Consider the following 21,003-nt stretch of genomic DNA (forward strand, 5'->3'; position numbering starts at 1 on the left):
CCTACATAGTCCTAGGGCCCTCTAGTTAACTTAGATAGTCCATGTGCCCGCTGGGGGACGTACATAGTCCAAGTGCCTGCAAGGTAACCTAGATAGTCCATGCCCGCTAGGGTATGTACATAGTGCAAGTGCCCACTAGGTAACCTAGATTGTCCAAGTGTCCGCTAGTTAACCTACATAGTCCATGTGCCGGCCAGGTAACCTACATAGTCCAAGTGCCCGCTGAGGAACCTACATAGTCCAAGTACCCGATAGGGAACCTATATATTCCAAGTGCCCGTTAGGGAACCTAGATAGTCCAAGTGCCCATAGGGAACCTATATAGTCCAAGTGCCCGCTAGGGAACCTACATAGTCCAAGTGCCCACTAGGTAACCTAAGTAATCCAAATGCCCGCTAGGGAAACTACATAGTCCAAGTGCTCGCTAGTTAACCTAGATAGTCCAAGTGCCCGCCTGTAAACCTAGATAGTACAAGTGCCAGCTAGTTAACTTAGATCGTCCAAGTGCCCGCTAGTTAACCTAGATAATCCAAGTGCCCGCTAGTTAACCTACATAGTCCAAGGGCCCTCTAGTTAACCTAGATAGTCCAAGTGCCCACTAGGGGACGTACATAGTCCAAGTGCCTGCTAGGTAACCTAGATAGTCCATGTGCCCGCTATGGTATGTACATAGTTAAAGTGCCCGCTAGGTAACCTAGATTGTCCAAGTGTCCGCTAGTTAACCTACATAGTCCAAGTGCCGGCCAGGTAACCTAGATAGTCCAAGGGCCTGCTTGTTAACCTACATAGTCCAATGCCGATAGGGAACCTACATAGTCCAAGTGCCCGCTGAGGAACATACATAGTCCAAGGGCCCGATAGGGAACCTATATATTCCAAGTGCCCGTTAGGGAACCTAGATAGTCCAAGTGCCCAAAGGGAACCTATATAGTCTAAGTGTCCGCTAGGGAACCTACATAGTCAAAGTGCCCGCTAGGGAACCTGCATAGTCCAAGTGCCCACTAGGTAACCTAAGTAATTCAAATGCCCGCTAGGGAAACTACATAGTCCAAGTGCCCGCTAGTTAACCTAGATAGTCTAAGTGCCCGCTAGTAAACCTAGATAGTCCAAGTGCCCGCTAGTTAACCTAGATCGTCCAAGCCCCGCTAGTTAACCCAGATAATCCAAGTGCCCGCTAGTTAACCTACATAGTCCTAGGGCCCTCTAGTTAACTTAGATAGTCCAAGTGCCCGCTGGGGGACGTACATAGTCCAAGTGCCTGCAAGGTAACCTAGATAGTCCATGCCCGCTAGGGTATGTACATAGTGCAAGTGCCCACTAGGTAACCTAGATTGTCCAAGTGTCCGCTAGTTAACCTACATAGTCCATGTGCCGGCCAGGTAACCTAGATAGTCCAAGGGCCTGCTTGTTAACCTACATTGTCCAATGCCCGATAGAGAACCTACATAGTCCAAGTGCCCGCTGAGGAACCTACATAGTCCAAGTGCCCGATAGGGAACCTATATATTCCAAGTGCCCGTTAGGGAACCTAGATAGTCCAAGTGCCCATAGGGAACCTATATAGTCCAAGTGCCCACTAGGGAACCTACATAGTCCAAGTGCCCACTAGGTAACCTAAGTAATCCAAATGCCCGCTAGGGAAACTACATAGTCCAAGTGCTCGCTAGTTAACCTAGATAGTCCAAGTGCCCGCTAGTAAACCTAGATAGTACAAGTGCCAGCTAGTTAACTAAGATCGTCCAAGTGCCCGCTAGTTAACCTAGATAATCCAAGTGCCCGCTAGTTAACCTACATAGTCCAAGGGCCCTCTAGTTAACCTAGATAGTCCAAGTGCCCACTAGGGGACGTACATAGTCCAAGTGCCTGCTAGGTAACCTAGATAGTCCAAGTGCCCGCTATGGTATGTACATAGTTAAAGTGCCCGCTAGGTAACCTAGATTGTCCAAGTGTCCGCTAGTTAACCTACATAGTCCAAGTGCCGGCCAGGTAACCTAGATAGTCCAAGGGCCTGCTTGTTAACCTACATAGTCCAATGCCGATAGGGAACCTACATAGTCCAAGTGCCCGCTGAGGAACATACATAGTCCAAGGGCCCGATAGGGAACCTATATATTCCAAGTGCCCGTTAGGGAACCTAGATAGTCCAAGTACCCATAGGGAACCTATACAGTCCATGTGCCCGCTAGGGAACCTAAATAGTCAAAGTGCCCGCTAGGGAACCTGCATTGTGCAAGTGCCCGCTAGTTAACTTAGATAGTCCAAGTGTCCGCTAGTTAACCTACATAGTCCAAGGTCAGCTAGTTAACCTAGATAGTCCAAGTGCCCGCTAGTTAACCTACATAGTCCAAGGTCAGCTAGTTAACCTAGATAGTCCAAGTGCCCACTAGTTAACCTACATAGTCAAAGGGCAAGCTAGTTAACCTAGATATTCCAAGTGCTCGCTAGTTAACCTATATCGTCCAAGTGTCCGCTAGTTAACCTACATAGTCCAAGTTCCCGTAAGGTAACCTAGATAGTACAAGTACCCGCAAGGTAACCTACATAGTCCAAGTGCCCCCTAGGTAACCTAGATATTCCAAGTTCCTGTTAGCTAACCTAGATAATCCAAGTGCCCGCTAGGTAACCTACATAGTCCAAGTTCCCGCTAGGTAACCTAGATAGTCCAATGCCCGTTACCTATCCTAGATAGTCCAATTGCCCGATATGCAACATACATAGTCCAAGTGCCCGTTCGTTAACCTAGAAGTCCAAGTGCCCGCTAGGTAAACTAGACTGCCTAAGTTCACGCTAGGTTACCTACATAGTCCAAATGCCCGTTCAGTAACCTAGATAGTCCAAGTGTCCGCTAGTTAACCTACATAGTCCAAGTGCCCGCTAGGTAACCTAGATAGTCCAAGTGCCCGCTAGGTAACTTACATAGTCCAAGTGCCCGCTAGGTAACCTAGATAGTCCAAGTGCCCGTTCGTTAACCTAGATAGTCCAATAGCCCGCTAGGTAACCTAGACTGTCCAAGAGTCCGCTAAGTTACCTACATAGTCCAAGTGCCCGTTCGTTAACCTAGATATTGCAAGTGCCCGCTAGGTAACCTACATAGTCCAAGTGCCCGTTCGTTAACCTAGATTGTGCAAGTGTCCGCTAGGAAACCTACATAGTCCAAGTGCCCGCTAGGTAACCTAGATAGTCCAAGTGCCCGCTAGATAACCTAGAGTCCAATTGCTCGCTAGTTAACCTACATAGTCCAAGTGTCTGCTATGTAACCTAGATAGTCAAAGTGCCTGTTAGGTAACCTAGATAGTCCAAGTGCCCGCTAGGTAACTTACATTGTCCAAGTTCCAGCTAGGTAAACTAGATAGTCCAAGTGTCCGTTACCTAAGCTATATAGTCCAAGTGCCCGCTAAGCAACCTACATAGTCCAAGTGCTCGTTCGTTGACCTAGAAGTCCAAGTGCCCGCTAGGTAACCTAGACACTCCAAGTGCCCGCTAGGTTACCTGCATATTCCAAGGGCCCGTTCGTTAACTTAGATAGTCCAAGTGCCCACTAGGTAACCTACATAGTCCAAGTGCCCGCTAGGGATCCTTCATAATCCAAGTGCCTGCTAGGTAACCTAGATAGTCCAAGTGCCCGCTAGTTAACCTAGATAGTCCTAGTGCCCGTTAGTTAACCTACATAGTCCAAGAGCCCACTAGGGGACGTACATAGTCCAAGTGCCCGCTAGGTAACCTAGACAGTCCAAGTGCCCGCTAGGTTACCTACATAGTCCAAGTGCCGTTCTTTAACCTAGATAGTCCATGTGCCCGCTAGGTTACCTAGACAGTCCAAGTGCCCGCTAGTTAAACTACATAGTCCAAGTGCCCGATAGGGAACCTACATAATAGAAGTGCCCGATAGGGAACCTACATAATCCAAGTGCCCGCTAGGCCACCTACATAATCCAATTGCCCGCTAGGCAACCTACATAGTCCAAGTGCCCGTTAGTTAACCTAGACTGTCAAAGTGCCTGTTAGGTAACCTAGATAGTCCAACTGCCCGCTAGGTAACATACATAGTCCAAGTTCCCGAGGTAACCTACATAGTCCAAATGCCCTCTAGGGAAACTACATAGTCCAAGTGCCTGCTAGATAACCTAGATTGTCCAAGTGCCTGCTAGTAAACCTACATAATCCATGGGCCCGCTAGTTAACCTACATAGTGCAAGGGCCCGCTGGGGGACATACATAGTCCAAGTGCCCACTAGTTAACCTACATAGTGCAAGGGCCCGCTAGTTAAACTAGATCGTTCAAGTGTCTGCTAGTTAACCTACATAGTCCACGTGCCCGCTAGGTAACCTAGATAGTCCAAGTGCCCGCTAGGGATCCTTCATAATCCAAGTGCCTGCTAGGTAACCTAGATAGTCCAAGTGCCCACTAGTTAACCTAAATAGTCCTAGTGCCCGTTAGTTAACCTAGATAGTCCAAGTGCCCACTAGGGGACTTACATAGTCCAAGTGCCCACTAGTTAACCTACATAGTCCAAGGTCCGCTAGTTAACCTAGATAGTCCAAGTGCCTGCTAGGTAACTTACATAGTCCAAGTGCCGCTAGGTAACCTAGATAGTCCAAGTGCCCGTTCCTTAACCTAGATAGTCCAGTTGCCCGCTAGGTAACCTAGACTGTCCAAGTGTCCACTAGGTTACCTACATAGTCCAAGTGCCCGTTCGTTAACCTAGATAGTCCAAGTGTCCGCTAGGTAACCTAGACTGTCCAAGTGCCCGCTAGGTTACCTACATATTCCAAGTGCCCGTACGTCAACCTAGATAGTCCAAGTGCCCGCTAGGAAACCTACATAGTCCAAGGGTTCGCTAGGTAACCTAGATCGTCCAAGTGCCTGCTAGGTAACCTAGAGTCCAAGTGCTCGCTAGTTAACCTACATAGTCCAAGTGCCCGCTATGTAAACTAGATAGTCAAAGTGCCCGTTAGGTAACCTAGATAGTCCAAATGCCCGCTAAGCATCCTACATAGTCCAAGTGCCCGTTCGTTAACCTAGAAGTCCAAGTGCCCGCTAGGTAACCTAGACACTCCAAGTGACCGCTAGGTTACCTGCATATTCCAAGTGCCCGTTTGTTAACTTAGATAGTCCAAGTGCCCACTAGGTAACCTACATAGTCCAAGTGCCCGCTAGGGATCCAACATAATCCAAGTGCCTGCTAGGTAACCTAGATAGTCCAAGTGCCCGCTAGTTAACCTAGATAGTCCTAGTGCCCGTTAGTTAACCTAGATATTCCAAGAGCCCACTAGGGGACGTACATAGTCCAAGTGCCCGCTAGGTAACCTAGACAGTCCAAGTGCCCGCTAGGTTACCTACATAGTCCAAGTGCCAGTTTATTAACCTAGATAGTCCAAGTGCCCGCAGGGTTTCCTAGACAGTCCAAGTGCCCGTTAGTTAACATACATAGTCCAAGTACCCGATAGGGAACCTACATAATCCAAGTGCCCGATAGGGAACCTACATAATCCAAGTGCCCGCTGGGCAACCTATATAGTCCAAGTGCCCGCTAGGCAACCTACATAGCCCAAGTGCCCGTTAGTTAACCTAGATAGTCAAAGTGCCTGCTAGGTAACCTAGATAGCCCAAGTGCCCGCTAGGTAACCTACATAGTCCAAGTTCCCGATGGTAACCTAAATAGTGCAAATACCCGCTAGGGAAACTACATAGTCCAAGTGCCCGCTAGTTAACCTAGATAGTCCAAGTGCCTGCTAGTAAACCTGCATAATCCATGGGCCCGCTATTTAACCTACATACTGCAAGGGCCCGCTAGTTAACCTAAATAGTCCAATTGCCCGCTAGGGATCCTTCATAATCCAAGTGCCTGCTAGATAACCTAGATAGTCCAAGTGCCCGCTATTTAACTTAGATAACCCCAGTGCCCGTTAGTTAACCTAGATAGTCGAAGTGCCCAATAGGGTATTACATAGTCCAAGTGCCCACTAGTTAACCTACATATTCCAGGTGCCTGCTAGGTAACCTATATAGTCCAAGTGCCCGCTAGGTAACCTAGATAGTCCAAGGGCCCGCTAGGTAACCTACATAGTCCAAGGGCTCACTTGTTAACTTTGATAGTCCAAGTGCCCGCTAGTTAACCTAGATTGTCCAAGTGCCCGGTTGTTAACCTAGATTGACCAAGTGCCCGTTAGGGATCCTTCATAATCCAAGTGCCTGCTAGGTAACCTAGATAGTCCAAGTGCCCGCCAGTTAACCTAGATAGTCCTAGTGCCCGTTAGTTAACCTAGATAATCCAAGTGCGCGCTAGGGTATGTACATAGTCCAAGTGCCTGCTAGATAACCTAGATAGTCCAAGTGCCCGCTATATAACCTACATAGTCCATGTGCCCGCTAGGTAACCTACATAGTCCAAGTGCCCATTCGTTAACCTAGATAGTCAAAGTGCCCGCTCGGTAACCTAGACAGTCCAAGTGCTCGCCAGGTTACCTACATAGTCCAAGTGCCCGTTCGTTAACCTAGGTAGTCCAAGTGCCCGCTAGGTTACCTAGACAGTCCAAATGCCCGCTAGTTAACCTACATAGTCCAAGTGCCCGATAGGGAACCTACATAATCCAAGTGCCCGATAGGGAACCTACATAGTACAAGTGCCCGCTAGGCAACCTACATAGTCCAAGTGCCCGTTAGTAAACCTAGATACTGAAAGTGCCCGCTAGGTAACCTAGACAGTCCAAGTGCCCGCTAGGTTACCTACATAGTCCAAGTACCAGTTTGTTAACCTAGATACTCCAAGTGCCTGCTAGGTTACCTAGACATTCCAAGTGCCCGCTAGTTAACCTACATAGTCCATGTGCCCGATAGGGAACCTACATAATCCAAGTGCCCGATAGGGAAACTACATAGTCCAAGTTCCCGCTTGGGAACCTAAGTAGTCCAAATGCCCGCTAGGGAAACTACATAGTCCAAGTGCCCGCTAGTTAACGTAAATAGTCCCAGTGCCTGCTAGTAAACCTACATAATCCATGGGCCCGCTAGTTAACCTACATAGTGCAAGGGCCCGCTAGTTAACCTAGATCGTGCAAGTGTCCGCTAGTTAACCTACATAGACCAAGTGCCCGCTAGGTAACCTAGATAGTCCAAGTGCCCGCTAGGGATCATTCATAATCCAAGTGCCTTCTAGATAACCTAGATAGTCCAAGTCCCCGCTAGTTAACCTAGATAGTCCTAGTACCCGTTAGTTAACCTAGATAGTCCAAGTGCCCACTAGGGGACGTACATTTTCCAAGTGCCCGCTAGGTAACCTAGATAGTCCAAGTGCGCGCTAGGGTATGTACATAGTCCAAGTGCCTGCTAGGAAACCTAGATAGTCCAAGTGCACGCTATTTAACCTACATAGTCCAAGGGCCCGCTAGTTAACCTACATGGTCCAAGGTCCGTCAGTTTACCTAGATAATCCAAGTGCCCGCTAGTTAACCTATATAGTGAAAGTGCCCGCTAGTTAACCTAAGTAGTACAAATATCCGATAGGGATCCTACATAGTCCAAGTGCCCGTTCGTTAACCTACATAGTCCAAGTGCCCGCTAGGTAACGTAGATAGCCCCAGTGCCCGCAAGGGAACGTACATAGTCCAAGTGCCCTCTAGGTAACCTAGATAGTCCAAGTGCCCGCTATTAACCTAGATTGTCCAAGTGCCTGCTAGGGATCCTTCATAATCCAAGTGCCTGCTAGGTAACCTAGATAGTCCATGTGCCCGCTAGTTAACCTAGATAATCCTAGTGCCCGTTAGTTAACCTAGATAGTCCAAGTGCGTGATAGGGTATATACATAGTCCAAGTGCGTGCTAGGAAACATAGATAGTCCAAGTGCCCGCTAGTAAACCTACATAGTACAAGGGCACGCTAGGTAACCTACATAGTACAAGGGCCCGCTAGTTGACCTAGATAATCCAAGTGCCTGCTAGGAAACCTAGATAGTCCAAGTGCCCGCTAGTTAACCTACATAGTCCAAGGGAACGCTAGGTAACCTACATAGTACAAGGTCCACTAGATAACCTAGATAGTCCAAGTGCCCGCTATATAACCTACATAGTCCAAGTGCCCGCTAGGTAACCTACATAGTCCAAGTGCCCGTTCGTTAACCTAGAAAGTCAAAGTGCCCGCTAGGTAACCTAGACAGTCCAAGTGCCCGGTAGGTTACCTACATAGTCCAAGTGCCCGTTCGTTAACCTAATTAGTCCAAGTGCTCGCTAGGTTACCTAGACAGTCCAAGTGCCCGCTAGTTAACCTACATAGTCCAAGTGCCCGATAGGGAACCTACATAATCCAAGTGCCCGATAGGGTACCTACATAATCCAAGTGCCCGCTAGGGAACCTACATAGCCCAAGTGCCCGTTAGTTAACCTAGATAGTCAAAGTGCCTGCTAGGTAACCTAGATAGCCCAAGTGCCCGCTAGGTAACCTACATAGTCCAAGTTCCCGATGGTAACCTAAATAGTGCAAATACCCGCTAGGGAAACTACATAGTCCAAGTGCCCGCTAGTTAACCTAGATAGTCCAAGTGCCTGCTAGTAAACCTGCATAATCCATGGGCCCGCTAGTTAACCTACATAGTGCAAGGGCCCGCTAGTTAACGTAGATTGTGCAAGTGTCCGCTAGTTAACCTACATAGTCCAAGGGCCCGCTAGGTAACCTAGATAGTCCAAGTGCCCGCTAGGCAACCTACATAGTCCAAGTGCCCGTTAGTTAACCTAGATAGTCAAAGTGCCTGCTAGGTAACCTAGATAGCCCAAGTGCCCGCTAGGTAACCTACATAGTCCAAGTTCCCGATGGTAACCTAAATAGTGCAAATACCCGCTAGGGAAACTACATAGTCCAAGTGCCCGCTAGTTAACCTAGATAGTCCAAGTGCCTGCTAGTAAACCTGCATAATCCATGGGCCCGCTAGTTAACCTACATAGTGCAAGGGCCCGCTAGTTAACGTAGATTGTGCAAGTGTCCGCTAGTTAACCTACATAGTCCAAGGGCCCGCTAGGTAACCTAGATAGTCCAAGTGCCCGCTAGGGATCCTTCATAATCCAAGTGCCTGCTAGATAACCTAGATAGTCCAAGTGCCCGCTATTTAACCTAGATAACCCCAGTGCCCATTAGTTAACCTAGATAGTCCAAGTGCCCAATAGGGTATTACATAGTCCAAGTGCCCACTAGTTAACCTACATAGTCCAGGTGCCTGCTAGGTAACCTATATAGTCCAAGTGCCCGCTAGGTAACCTAGATAGTCCAAGGGCCCGCTAGGTAACCTACATAGTCCAAGGGCTCACTTGTTAACTTTGATAGTCCAAGTGCCCGCTAGTTAACCTAGATTGTCAAAGTGCCCGGTTGTTAACCTAGATTGACCAAGTGCCCGCTAGGGATCCTTCATAATCCAATTGCCTGCTAGCTAACCTAGATAGTCCAAGTGCCCGCCAGTTAACCTAGATAGTCCTAGTGCCCGTTAGTTAACCTAGATAATCCAAGTGCGCGCTAGGGTATGTACATAGTCCAAGTGCCTGCAAGATAACCTAGATAGTCCATGGGCCCGCTATATAACCTACATAGTCCATGTGCCCGCTAGGTAACCTACATAGTCCAAGTGCCCATTCGTTAACCTAGATAGTCAAAGTGCCCGCTCGGTAACCTAGACAGTCCAAGTGCCCGCCAGGTTACCTACATAGTCCAAGTGCCCGTTCGTTAACCTAGATAGTCCAAGTGCCCGCTAGGTTACCTAGACAGTCCAAATGCCCGCTAGTTAACCTACATAGTCCAAGTGCCCGATAGGGAACCTACATAATCCAAGTGCCCGATAGGGAACCTACATAATCTAAGAGCACGCTAGGGAACCTACATAGTCCATGTGTCCGCTAGGCAACCTACATAGTCCAAGTGCCCTTTAGTAAACCTAGATACTGAAAGTGCCCGCTAGGTAACCTAGACCGTCCAAGTGCCCGCTAGGTTACCTACATAGTCCAAGTACCAGTTTGTTAACCTAGATACTCCAAGTGCCCGCTAGGTTACGTAGATAGTCCAAGTGCCCGCTAGTTAACCTACATAGTCCAAGTGCCCGATAGGGAACCTACATAATCCAAGTGCCCGATAGGGAAACTACATAATCCAAGTGCCCGCTAGGGAACCTAAATAGTCCAAGTGCCCTCTAGGCAACCTACATAGTCCAAGTGCCCATTAGTTAACCTAGATAGTCAAAATGCCTGCTAGGTAACCTACATTGTCCAAGTTCCCGCTTGGTAACCTAAGTAGTCCAAATGCCCGCTAGGGAAACTACATAGTCCATGTGCCCGCTAGTTAACGTAGATAGTCCAAGTGCCTGCTAGTAAACCTACATAATCCATGGGCCCGCTAGTTAACCTACATAGTGCAAGGGCCCTCTAGTTAACCTAGATCGTGCAAGTGTCCGCTAGTTATCCTACTTAGACCAAGTGCCCGCTAGGTAACCTAGATAGTCCAAGTGCCCGCTAGGGATCATTCATAATCCAAGTGCCTGCTAGATAACCTAGATAGTCCAAGTGCCCGCTAGTTAACCTAGATATTCCTAGTACCCGTTAGCTAACCTAGATAGTCCAAGTGCCCACTAGGGGACGTACATTTTCCAAGTGCCCGCTAGGTAACCTAGATAGTCCAAGTGCGCGCTAGGGTATGTACATAGTAGAAGTGCCTGCTAGGAAACCTAGATAGTCCAAGTGCACGCTATTTAACCTACATAGTCCAAGGGCCCGCTAGTTAACCTACATGGTCCAAGGTCCGTTAGTTTACCTAGATAGTCCAAGTGCCCGCTAGTTAATCTACATAGTACAAGGGCCCGCTAGTTGACCTAGATATTCCAAGTGCCCGCTAGGTAACTTATATAGTCAAAGTGCCCGCTAGTTAACCTAAGTAGTACAAATATCCGATAGGGATCCTACATAGTCCAAGTGCCCGTTCGTTAACCTACATAGTCCAAGTGCCCGCTAGGGAACGTAGATAGCCCCAGTGCCTGCAAGGGAACGTACATAGTCCAAGTGCCCTCTAGGTAACCTAGATAGTCCAAGTGCCCGCTATTAACCTAGATTGTCCAAGTGCCCGCTAGGGATCCTTCATAATCCAAGTGCCTGCTAGGTAACCTAGATAGTCCATGTGCCCGCTAGTTAACCTAGATAGTCCTAGTGCCCGTTAGTTAACCTAGATAGTCCAAGTGCGTGATAGGGTATATACATAGTCCAAGTGCGTGCTAGGAAACATAGATAGTCCAAGTGCCCGCTAGTAAACCTACATAGTACAAGGGCACGCTAGGTAACCTACATAGTACAAGGGCCCGCTAGTTGACCTAGATAATCCAAGTGCCTGCTAGGAAACCTAGATAGTCCAAGTGCCCGCTAGTTAACCTACATAGTCCAAGGGAACGCTAGGTAACCTACATAGTCCAAGGTCCGCTAGATAACCTAGATAGTCCAAGTGCCCGCTATATAACCTACATAGTCCAAGTGCCCGCTAGGTAACCTACATAGTCCAAGTGCCCGTTCGTTAACCTAGAAAGTCAAAGTTCCCGCTAGGTAACCTAGACAGTCCAAGTGCCCGGTAGGTTACCTACATAGTCCAAGTGCCCGTTCGTTAACCTAATTAGTCCAAGTGCTCGCTAGGTTGCCTAGACAGTCCAAGTGCCCGCTAGTTAACCTACATAGTCCAAGTGCCCGCTAGGGAACCTACATAGTCCAAGTGCCCGCTAGGCATCCTACATACTCCAAGTGCCCGTTAGTTAACCTAGATAGTCAAAGTGCCTGCTAGGTAACCTACATAGTCCAAGTTCCCGCTTGGTAACCTAAATAGTCCAAATGCCCGCTAGGGAAACTACATAGTCCAAGTGCCCGCTAGTTAACGTAGATAATCCAAGTGCCTGCTAGCAAACCTACATAATCCATGGGCCCGCTAGTTAACCTACATACTGCATGGGCCCGCTAGTTAACCTAGATCGTGCAAGTGTTCGCTAGTTAACCTACATAGTCCAAGTGCCCGCTAGGTAACCTAGATAGTCCAAATTCCCGCTAGGGATCCTTCATAATCCAAGTGCGTGCTAGATAACCTAGATAGTCCAATGCCCGCTGGTTAACCTAGATAGTCCTAGTGCCCGTTAGTTAACCTAGATAGTCCAAGTGCCCACTAGGGGACGTACATAGTCCAAGTGCCCGCTAGGTAACCTAGATAGTCCAAGTGCGCGCTAGGATATGTACATAGTCCGAGTGCCAGCTAGGAAACCTAGATAGTCCTAGTGCCCGCTAGTTAACCTAGATAGTCAAAGTGCCCGCTAGTTAACCTAAGTTGTACAAATGTCCGATTGGGATCCTACATAGTCCAAGTGCCCGCTAGTTAACCTACATAGTCCAAATCCCCGCTAGGTAACCTAGACAGTCCAAGTGACCATTAGGTTACCTACATAGTACAAGTGCCCGTTCGTTAACCTACATAGCCCAAGTGCCCGCTAGGGACGTACATAGTCCAAGTGCCCTCTAGGTAACCTAGATAGTCCAAGTGCCAGCTAGTTAACCTAGATTGTCCAAGTGCCCGCTAGGGATCCTTCATAATCCAAGTGCCTGCTAGGTAACCTAGATAGTCCAAGTGCCCGCTAGGGAACCTACATAGTCCAAGTGCCCGCTAGGTAACCTAGATAGTCCAATTGCCCGTTAGCTAAACTTGATAGTCGAAGTGTCCGCTTGTAAACCTACATAGTCCAAGGGCACGCTAGGTAACCTACATAGTCCAAGTCCGCTAGTTAACCTAGATAATCCAAGTGCCCGCTAGTTAACCTATATAGTACAAGGGCCCGATAGTTGACCTAGATAGTCCAGGTGCCCGCTAGGTAACCTATATAGTCAAAGTTCCCGCTAGTTAACCTAAATAGTACAAATGTCCTATAGGGATCGTACATAGTCCAAGTGCCCGCTAGGTAACCTACATAGTCCAAGTGCCCATTCGTTAAGCTAGATAGTCAAAGTGCCAGCTAGGTAACCTAGACAGTCCAAGTGCCCGCTAGGTTACCTACATAGTCCAAGTGTCCGTTCGTTAACCTAGATAGTCCAAGTGCCCGCTAGGTTACCTAGAGAGTCTAAGTGCCCGCTATTTAACCTACATAGTCCAAGTGCCCGATAGGGAACCTACATAATGCAAGTGCCCGATAGGGAAATTACATAATCCAAGTGCCCGCTAGAAACCTAAATAGTCCAAGTGCCCGCTAGGCAACCTACATAGTCCAAATGCCCGTTAGTTAAACAAGATAGTCAAAGTGCCTGCTAGGTAACCTACATAGTCCAAGTTCCCGCTTGGTAACCTAAATAGTCCAAATGCCCGCTAGGGAAACTACATAGTCCAAGTGCCCGCTAGTTAACGTAGATAGTCCAAGTGCCTGCTAGTAAACCTACATAATCCATGGGCCCACTAGTTAACCTATATAGTGCAAGGGCCCGCTAGTTAACCTAGATCGTGCAAGTGTCCGCTAGTTAACCTACATAGTCCAAGTGCCCGCTAGGTAACCTAGATAGTCCAAGTGCCCGCTAGGGATCCTTCATAATCCAAGTGCCTGCTAGATAACCTAGATAGTCCAAGTGCCCGCTTGTTAACCTAGATAGTCCTAGTGCCCGTTAGTTAACCTAGATAGTACAAGTGCCCACTAGGGGACGTACAATGTCCAAGTGCACGCTATTTAACCTACATAGTCCAAGGGTCCGCTAGTTAACCTACATAGTCCAAAGTCCGTTTGTTAACCTAGATAGTCCAAGTGCCCGCTAGTTATTCTACATAGTACAAGGGCCCGCTAGTTGACCTAGATAGTCCTAGTGCCCGTTAGTTAACCTAGATAGTCCAAGTGCGCGCTAGGGTATGTACATAGTCCAAGAGCCTGCTAGGAAACCTAGATAGTCCAAGTGCCCGCCAGTTAACCTACATAGTCCAAGGGCACGCTAGGTAACCTACATAGTCCAAGTTCCGCTAGTTAACCTAGATAGTCCAAGTGCCCGCTAGTTAACCTACATAGTAGAAAGGCCCGCTAGTTGACCTAGATAGTCTAAGTGCCCGCTAGTTAACCTATATAGTCAAAATGCCCGCTAGTTAACCTAAGTAGTACAAAAATCCGATAGGGATCCTACATAGTCCAAGTGCCCGCTAGTTAACCTACATAGTCCAAGTCCCCGCTAGGTAACCTAGACAGTCCAAGTGACCATTAGGTTACCTACATAGTCCAAGTTCCGCTAGTTAACCTAGATAGTCCAAGTGCCCGCTAGTTAACCTACATAGTACAAGGGCCCGCTAGTTGACCTAGATAGTCTAAGTGCCCGCTAGTTAACCTATATAGTCAAAGTGCCCGCTAGTTAACCTAAGTAGTACAAATGTCCTATAGGGATCCTACATAGTCCAAGTGCCCGCTAGGTAACCTACATAGTCCAAGTGCCCATTCGATAAGCTAGATAGTCAAAGTGCCAGCTAGGTAACCTAGACAGTCCAAGTGCCCGCTAGGTAACCTAGATAGTCCAATTGCCCGTTAGCTAAACTTGATAGTCGAAGTGTCCCCTTGTAAACCTACATAGTCCAAGGGCACGCTAGTTAACCTACATAGTCCAAGGTCCGTTAGTTAACCTAGATAGTTCAAATGCCCGCTAGATAATCTAAATAGTACAAGGGCCCGCTAGTTGACCTAGATAGTCCAAGTGCCCACTAGTTAACCTTATAGTCAAAGTGCCCGCTAGTTAACCTAAGTAGTACAAATATCCGATAGGGATCCTACATAGTCCAAGTGCCTGCTAGTTAACCTACATAGTCCAAGGCCCCGCTAGGTAACCTAGACAGTCCAAGTGACCATTAGGTTACCTACATAGTCAACGTGCCCGTTCGTTAACCTACATAGTCCAAGTGCCCGCTAGGTAACGTAGATAGCCCCAGTGCCCGCTAGGGAACGTACATAGTCCAAGTGCCCTATAGGTAACCTAGATAGTCCATGTGCCTGCTAGGTAACCTAGATAGTCCAAGTGCCCGCTAGTTAACCTACATAGTCCTAGTGCCCGTTAGTTAACCTAGATAGTCCAAGTGCGTGATAGGGTATATACATAGTCCAAGTCCGTGCTAGGAAACATAGATAGTCCAAGTGCCGCTAATCAACCTACATAGTCCAAGGGCACGCTAGGTAACGTACATAGTCCAAGGTCCGCTAGATAACCTAGATAGTCCAAGTGCCCGCTATATAACCTATATAGTAAAAGGGCCCGCTAGTTGACCTAGATAGTCCAAGTGCCTGCTAGGAAACCTAGATAGTCCAAGTGCCCGCTAGTTAACCTACATAGTCCAAGGGCACGCTAGGTAACCTACATAGTCCAAGGCCGCTAGATAACCTAGATAGTCCAAGTGCCCGCTATATAACCTACATAGTCCAAGTGCCCACTAGGTAACCTACATAGTCCAAATGCCCGTTCGTTATCCTAGATAGTCAAAGTGCCCGCTAGGTAACCTAGACAGTCCAAGTGCCCGGTAGGTTACCTACATAGTCCAAGTGCCCGTTCGTTAACCTAATTAGTCCAAGTGCCCGTTAGGTTACCTAGACAGTCCAAGTGCCCGCTAGTTAACCTACATAGTCAAAGTGCCCGATAGGGAACCTACATAATCCAAGTGCCCGATAGGGAACCTACATAATCCAAGTGCCCGCGAGGGAACCTACATAGTCCAAGTGCCCGCTAGGCAACCTACATAGTCCAAGTGCCCGCTAGGGAACCTACATAGTGCAAGTGCCCGCTAGGCAACCTACATAGTCCAAGTGCCCGTTAGTTAACCTAGATAGTCAAATTGCCTGCTAGGTAACCTACATAGTCCAAGTTCCCGCTTGGAAACCTAAATAGTCCAAATGCCCGCTAGGGAAACCACATAGTCCAAGTGCCCGCTAGTTAACGTAGATAATCCAAGTGCCTGCTAGCAAACCTACATAATCCATGGGCCCGCTAGTTAACCTACATACTGCAAGGGCCCGCTAGTTAACCTAGATCGTGCAAGTGTCCGCTAGTTAACCTACATAGTCCAAGTGCCCGCTAGGTAACCTAGATAGTCCAAATTCCCGCTAGGGATCCTTCATAATCCAAGTGCGTGCTAGATAACCTAGATAGTCCAAGTGCCCGTTCGTTAACCTAGATAGTCCTAGTGCCCGTTAGTTAACCTAGATAGTCCAAGTGCCCACTAGGGGACGTACATAGTCCAAGTGCCCGCTAGGTTACCTAGATAGTCCAAGTGCGCGCTAGGGTATGTACATAGTCCGAGTGCCTGCTAGGAAACCTAGATAGTCCAAGTGCCCGCTAGTTAACCTACATAGTCCAAGGTCCGTTAGTTAACCTAGATAGTCCTAGTGCCCGCTAGTTAACCTAGATAGTCAAAGTGCCCGCTAGTTAACCTAAGTTGTACAAATGTCCGATAGGGATCCTACATAGTCCAAGTGCCCGCTAGTTAACCTACATAGTCCAAGTCCCCGCTAGGTAACATAGACAGTCCAAGTGACCATTAGGTTACCTACATAGTCCAAGTGCCCGTTCGTTAACCTACATAGCCCAAGTGCCCGCTAGGGACGTACATAGTCCAAGTGCCCTCTAGGTAACCTAGATAGTCCAAGTGCCAGCTAGTTAACCTAGATTGTCCAAGTGCCCGCTAGGGATCCTTCATAATCCAAGTGCCTGCTAGGTAACCTAGATAGTCCAAGTGCCCGCTAGGGAACCTACATAGTCCAAGTGCCCGCTAGGTAACCTAGATAGTCCAATTGCCCGTTAGCTAAACTTGATAGTCGAAGTGTCCGCTTGTAAACCTACATAGTCCAAGGGCACGCTAGGTAACCTACATAGTCCAAGTCCGCTAGTTAACCTAGATAGTCCAAGTGCCCGCTAGTTAACCTATATAGTACAAGGGCCCGATAGTTGACCTAGATAGTCCAAGTGCCCGCTAGGTAACCTATATAGTCAAAGTGCCCGCTAGTTAACCTAAGTAGTACAAATATCCTATAGGGATCCTACATAGTCCAAGTGCCCGCTAGGTAACCTACATAGTCCAAGTGCCCATTCGTTAAGCTAGATAGTCAAAGTGCCAGCTAGGTAACCTAGACAGTCCAAGTGCCCGCTAGGTTACCTACATAGTCCAAGTGTCCGTTCGTTAACCTAGATAGTCCAAGTGCCCGCTAGGTTACCTAGACAGTCCAAGTGCCCGCTATTTAACCTACATAGTCCAAGTGCCCGATAGGGAACCTACATAATGCAAGTGCCCGATAGGGAACCTACATAATCCAAGTGCCCGCTAGAAACCTAAATAGTCCAAGTGCCCGCTAGGCAACCTACATAGTCCAAGTGCCCGTTAGTTAACCAAGATAGTCAAAGTGCCTGCTAGGTAACCTACATAGTCCAAGTTCCCGCTTGGTAACCTAAATAGTCCAAATGCCCGCTAGGGAAACTACATAGTCCAAGTGCCCGCTAGTTAACGTAGATAGTCCAAGTGCCTGCTAGTAAACCTACATAATCCATGGGCCCGCTAGTTAACCTATATAGTGCAAGGGCCCGCTAGTTAACCTAGATCGTGCAAGTGTCCGCTAGTTAACCTACATAGTCCAAGTGCCCGCTAGGTAACCTAGATAGTCCAAGTGCCCGCTAGGGATCCTTCATAATCCAAGTGCCTGCTAGATAACCTAGATAGTCCAAGTGCCCGCTAGTTAACCTAGATAGTCCTAGTGCCCGTTAGTTAACCTAGATAGTCCAAGTGCCCACTAGGGGACGTACAATGTCCAAGTGCACGCTATTTAACATACATAGTCCAAGGGCCCGCTAGTTAACCTACATAGTCCAAAGTCCGTTTGTTAAACTAGATAGTCCAAGTGCCCGCTAGTTATTCTACATAGTACAAGGGCCCGCTAGTTGACCTAGATAGTCCTAGTGCCCGTTAGTTAACCTAGATAGACCAAGTGCACGCTAGGGTATGTACATAGTCCAAGAGCCTGCTAGGAAACCTAGATAGTTCAAGTGCCCGCCAGTTAACCTACATAGTCCAAGGGCACGCTAGGTAACCTACATAGTCCAAGTTCCGCTAGTTAACCTACATAGTCAAAGTGCCCGCTAGTTAACCTATATAGTCAAAATGCCCGCTAGTTAACCTAAGTAGTACAAATATCCGATAGGGATCCTACATACTCCAAGTGCCCGTTAGTTAACGTACAAAGTCCAAGTCCCCGCTAGGTAACCTAGACAGTCCAAGTGACCATTAGGTTACCTACATAGTCCAAGTTCCGCTAGTTAACCTAGATAGTCCAAGTGCCCGCTAGTTAACCTAGATAGTACAAGGGCCCGCTAGTTGACCTAGATAGTCTAAGTGCCCGCTAGTTAACCTATATAGTCAAAGTGCCCGCTAGTTAACCTAAGTAGTACAAATATCCGATAGGGATCCTACATAGTCCAAGTGCCCGCTAGTTAACCTACATAGTCCAAGTCCCCGCTAGGTAACCTAGACAGTCCAAGTGACCATTAGGTTACCTACATAGTCCAAGTGCCCGTTCATTAACCTACATAGTCCAAGTGTCCGCTAGGTAACGTAGATAGCCCCAGTGCCCGCTAGGGTACGTACATAGTCCAAGTGCCCTCTAGGTAACCTAGATAGTCCAAGTGCCCGCTATTAACCTACATTGTCCAAGGGCCCGCTAGGGATCCTTCATAATCCAAGTGCCTGCTAGGTAACCAAGATAGTCCAAGTGCCGCTAGTTAACCTAGATAGTCTTAGTGCCCGTTAGTTAACTTAGATAGTCCAAGTGCGCGCTAGAGTATGTACATAGTCCAAGTGCTCGCTAGGCAACCTACATAGTCCAAGTGCCCGCTAGGGAACCTACATAGTCCAAGTGCCCGCTAGGTAACCTAGATAGTCCAATTGCCCGTTAGCTAACCTAGATAGTCGAAGTGTCCCCTAGTTAACATACATAGTCCAAGTGCCCGTTCATTTACCTAGATAGGCCAAGTGCCCAATAGGTAACCTAGACAGTCCAAGTGCCCGCTAGGTTACCTACATAGTCCAAGTGCACGTCTGCTAACCTAGATAGTCCAAGTGCCCGCTAGTTAACCTATATAGTCAAAATGCCCGCTAGTTAACCTAAGTAGTACAAATATCCGATAGGGATCCTACATAGTCCAAGTGCCCGTTAGTTAACCTACATAGTCCAAGTCCCCGCTAGGTAACCTAGACAGTCCAAGTGACCATTAGGTTACCTACATAGTCCAAGTTCCGCTAGTTAACCTAGATAGTCCACGTGCCCGCTAGTTAACCTACATAGTACAAGGGCCCGCTAGTTGACCTAGATAGTCTAAGTACCCGCTAGTTAACCTATATAGTCAAAGTGCCCGCTAGTTAACCTAAGTAGTACAAATATCCGATAGGGATCGTACATAGTCCAAGTGCCCGCTAGTTAACCTACATAGTCCAAGTCCCCGCTAGGTAACCTAGACTGTCCAAGTGACCATTAGGTTACCTACATAGTCTAAGTGCCCGTTCGTTAACCTACATAGTCCAAGTGCCCGCTAGGTAACGTAGATAGCCCCAGTGCCCGCTAGGGAATGTACATAGTCCAAGTGCCCTCTAGGTAACCTAGATTGTCCATGTGCCCGCTATTAACCTAGACTGTCCAAGATCCCGCTAGGGATCCTTCATAATCCAAGTGCCTGCTAGGAAACCTAGATAATCCAAGTGCCCGCTAGTTAACCTAGATAGTCCTAGTTCCCATTAGTTATCCTTGATAGTCCAATGGCCCACTAGGGGACGTACATAGTCCAAGTGCCCGCTAGGTAACCTAGATAGTCCTAGTGCTCGCTAGGGTATGTACATAGTCCAAGTGCCTGCTAGGAAACCTAGATAGTCCAAGTGCCCGCTAGTTAACCTACATAGTCAAAGGGCCCGCTAGTTAACCTACATAGTCCAAGGTCCCCTAGTTAACCTAGATAATCCAAGTGCCCGCTAGTTAACCTACATAGTCCAAGTGCCTGCTAGTTAACCTAAGTAGTACAAATGTCCGATAGGGATCCTACATAGTCCAAGTGCCCGCTTGGTAACCTATATAGTCCAAGTGCCCGTTCGTTAATCTAGATAGTCAAAGTGCCCGCTAGGTAACCTAGACAGTCCAAGTGCCCGCTAGGTTACCTACATAGTCCAAGTGCCCGTTCTTTAACCTAGATAGTCCATGTGCCCGCAGGGTTACCTAGACAGTCCAAGTGCACATTAGTTAACATACATAGTCCAAGTGCCCGATAGGGAACCTACATAATCCAAGTGCCCGCTAGGCAACCTATATAGTCCAAGTGCCCGCTAGGCAACCTACATAGTCCAAGGGCCCGTTAGTTAACCTAGATAGTCAAAGTGCCTGCTAGGTAACCTAGATAGTCCAAGTGCCCGCTAGGTAACCTACATAGTCCAAGTTCCCGATGGTAACCTAAATAGTGCAAATACCCGCTAGGGAAACTACATAGTCCAAGTGCCCGCTAGTTAACCTAGATAGTCCAAGTACCTGCTAGTAAGCCTGCATAATCCAAGGGCGCGCTAGTTATCCTACATAGTGCAAGGGCCCGCTAGTTAACCTAGGTCGTGCAAGTTTCCGCTAGTTAACCTACATAGTCCAAGTGCCCGCTAGTTAACCTACATAGTCCAAGTGCCCGATAGGGAACCTACATTATCCAAGTGCCTGATAGGGAACCTACATAATCCAAGTGCCCGCTAGGGAACCTACATAGTCCAAGTGCCCGCTAGGCAACCTACATAGTCCAAGTGCCCGCTAGGCAACCTACATAGTCCAAGTGCCCGTTAGTTAACCTAGATAGTGAAAGTGCCCGCTTGGTGACCTAGACAGTCCAAGTGCCCGCTAGGTTACCTACATAGTCCATGTACCAGTTCGTTAACCTAGATACTCCATGTGCCCGCTAGGTTACCTAGACAGTCCAAGTGCCCGCTAGTTAACCTACATAGTCCAAGTG

The sequence above is a fragment of the Tenrec ecaudatus genome, chromosome 10 (genome assembly GCF_050624435.1).
Source record: "Tenrec ecaudatus isolate mTenEca1 chromosome 10, mTenEca1.hap1, whole genome shotgun sequence".
NCBI classification, from domain to species: domain Eukaryota; kingdom Metazoa; phylum Chordata; class Mammalia; order Afrosoricida; family Tenrecidae; genus Tenrec; species Tenrec ecaudatus.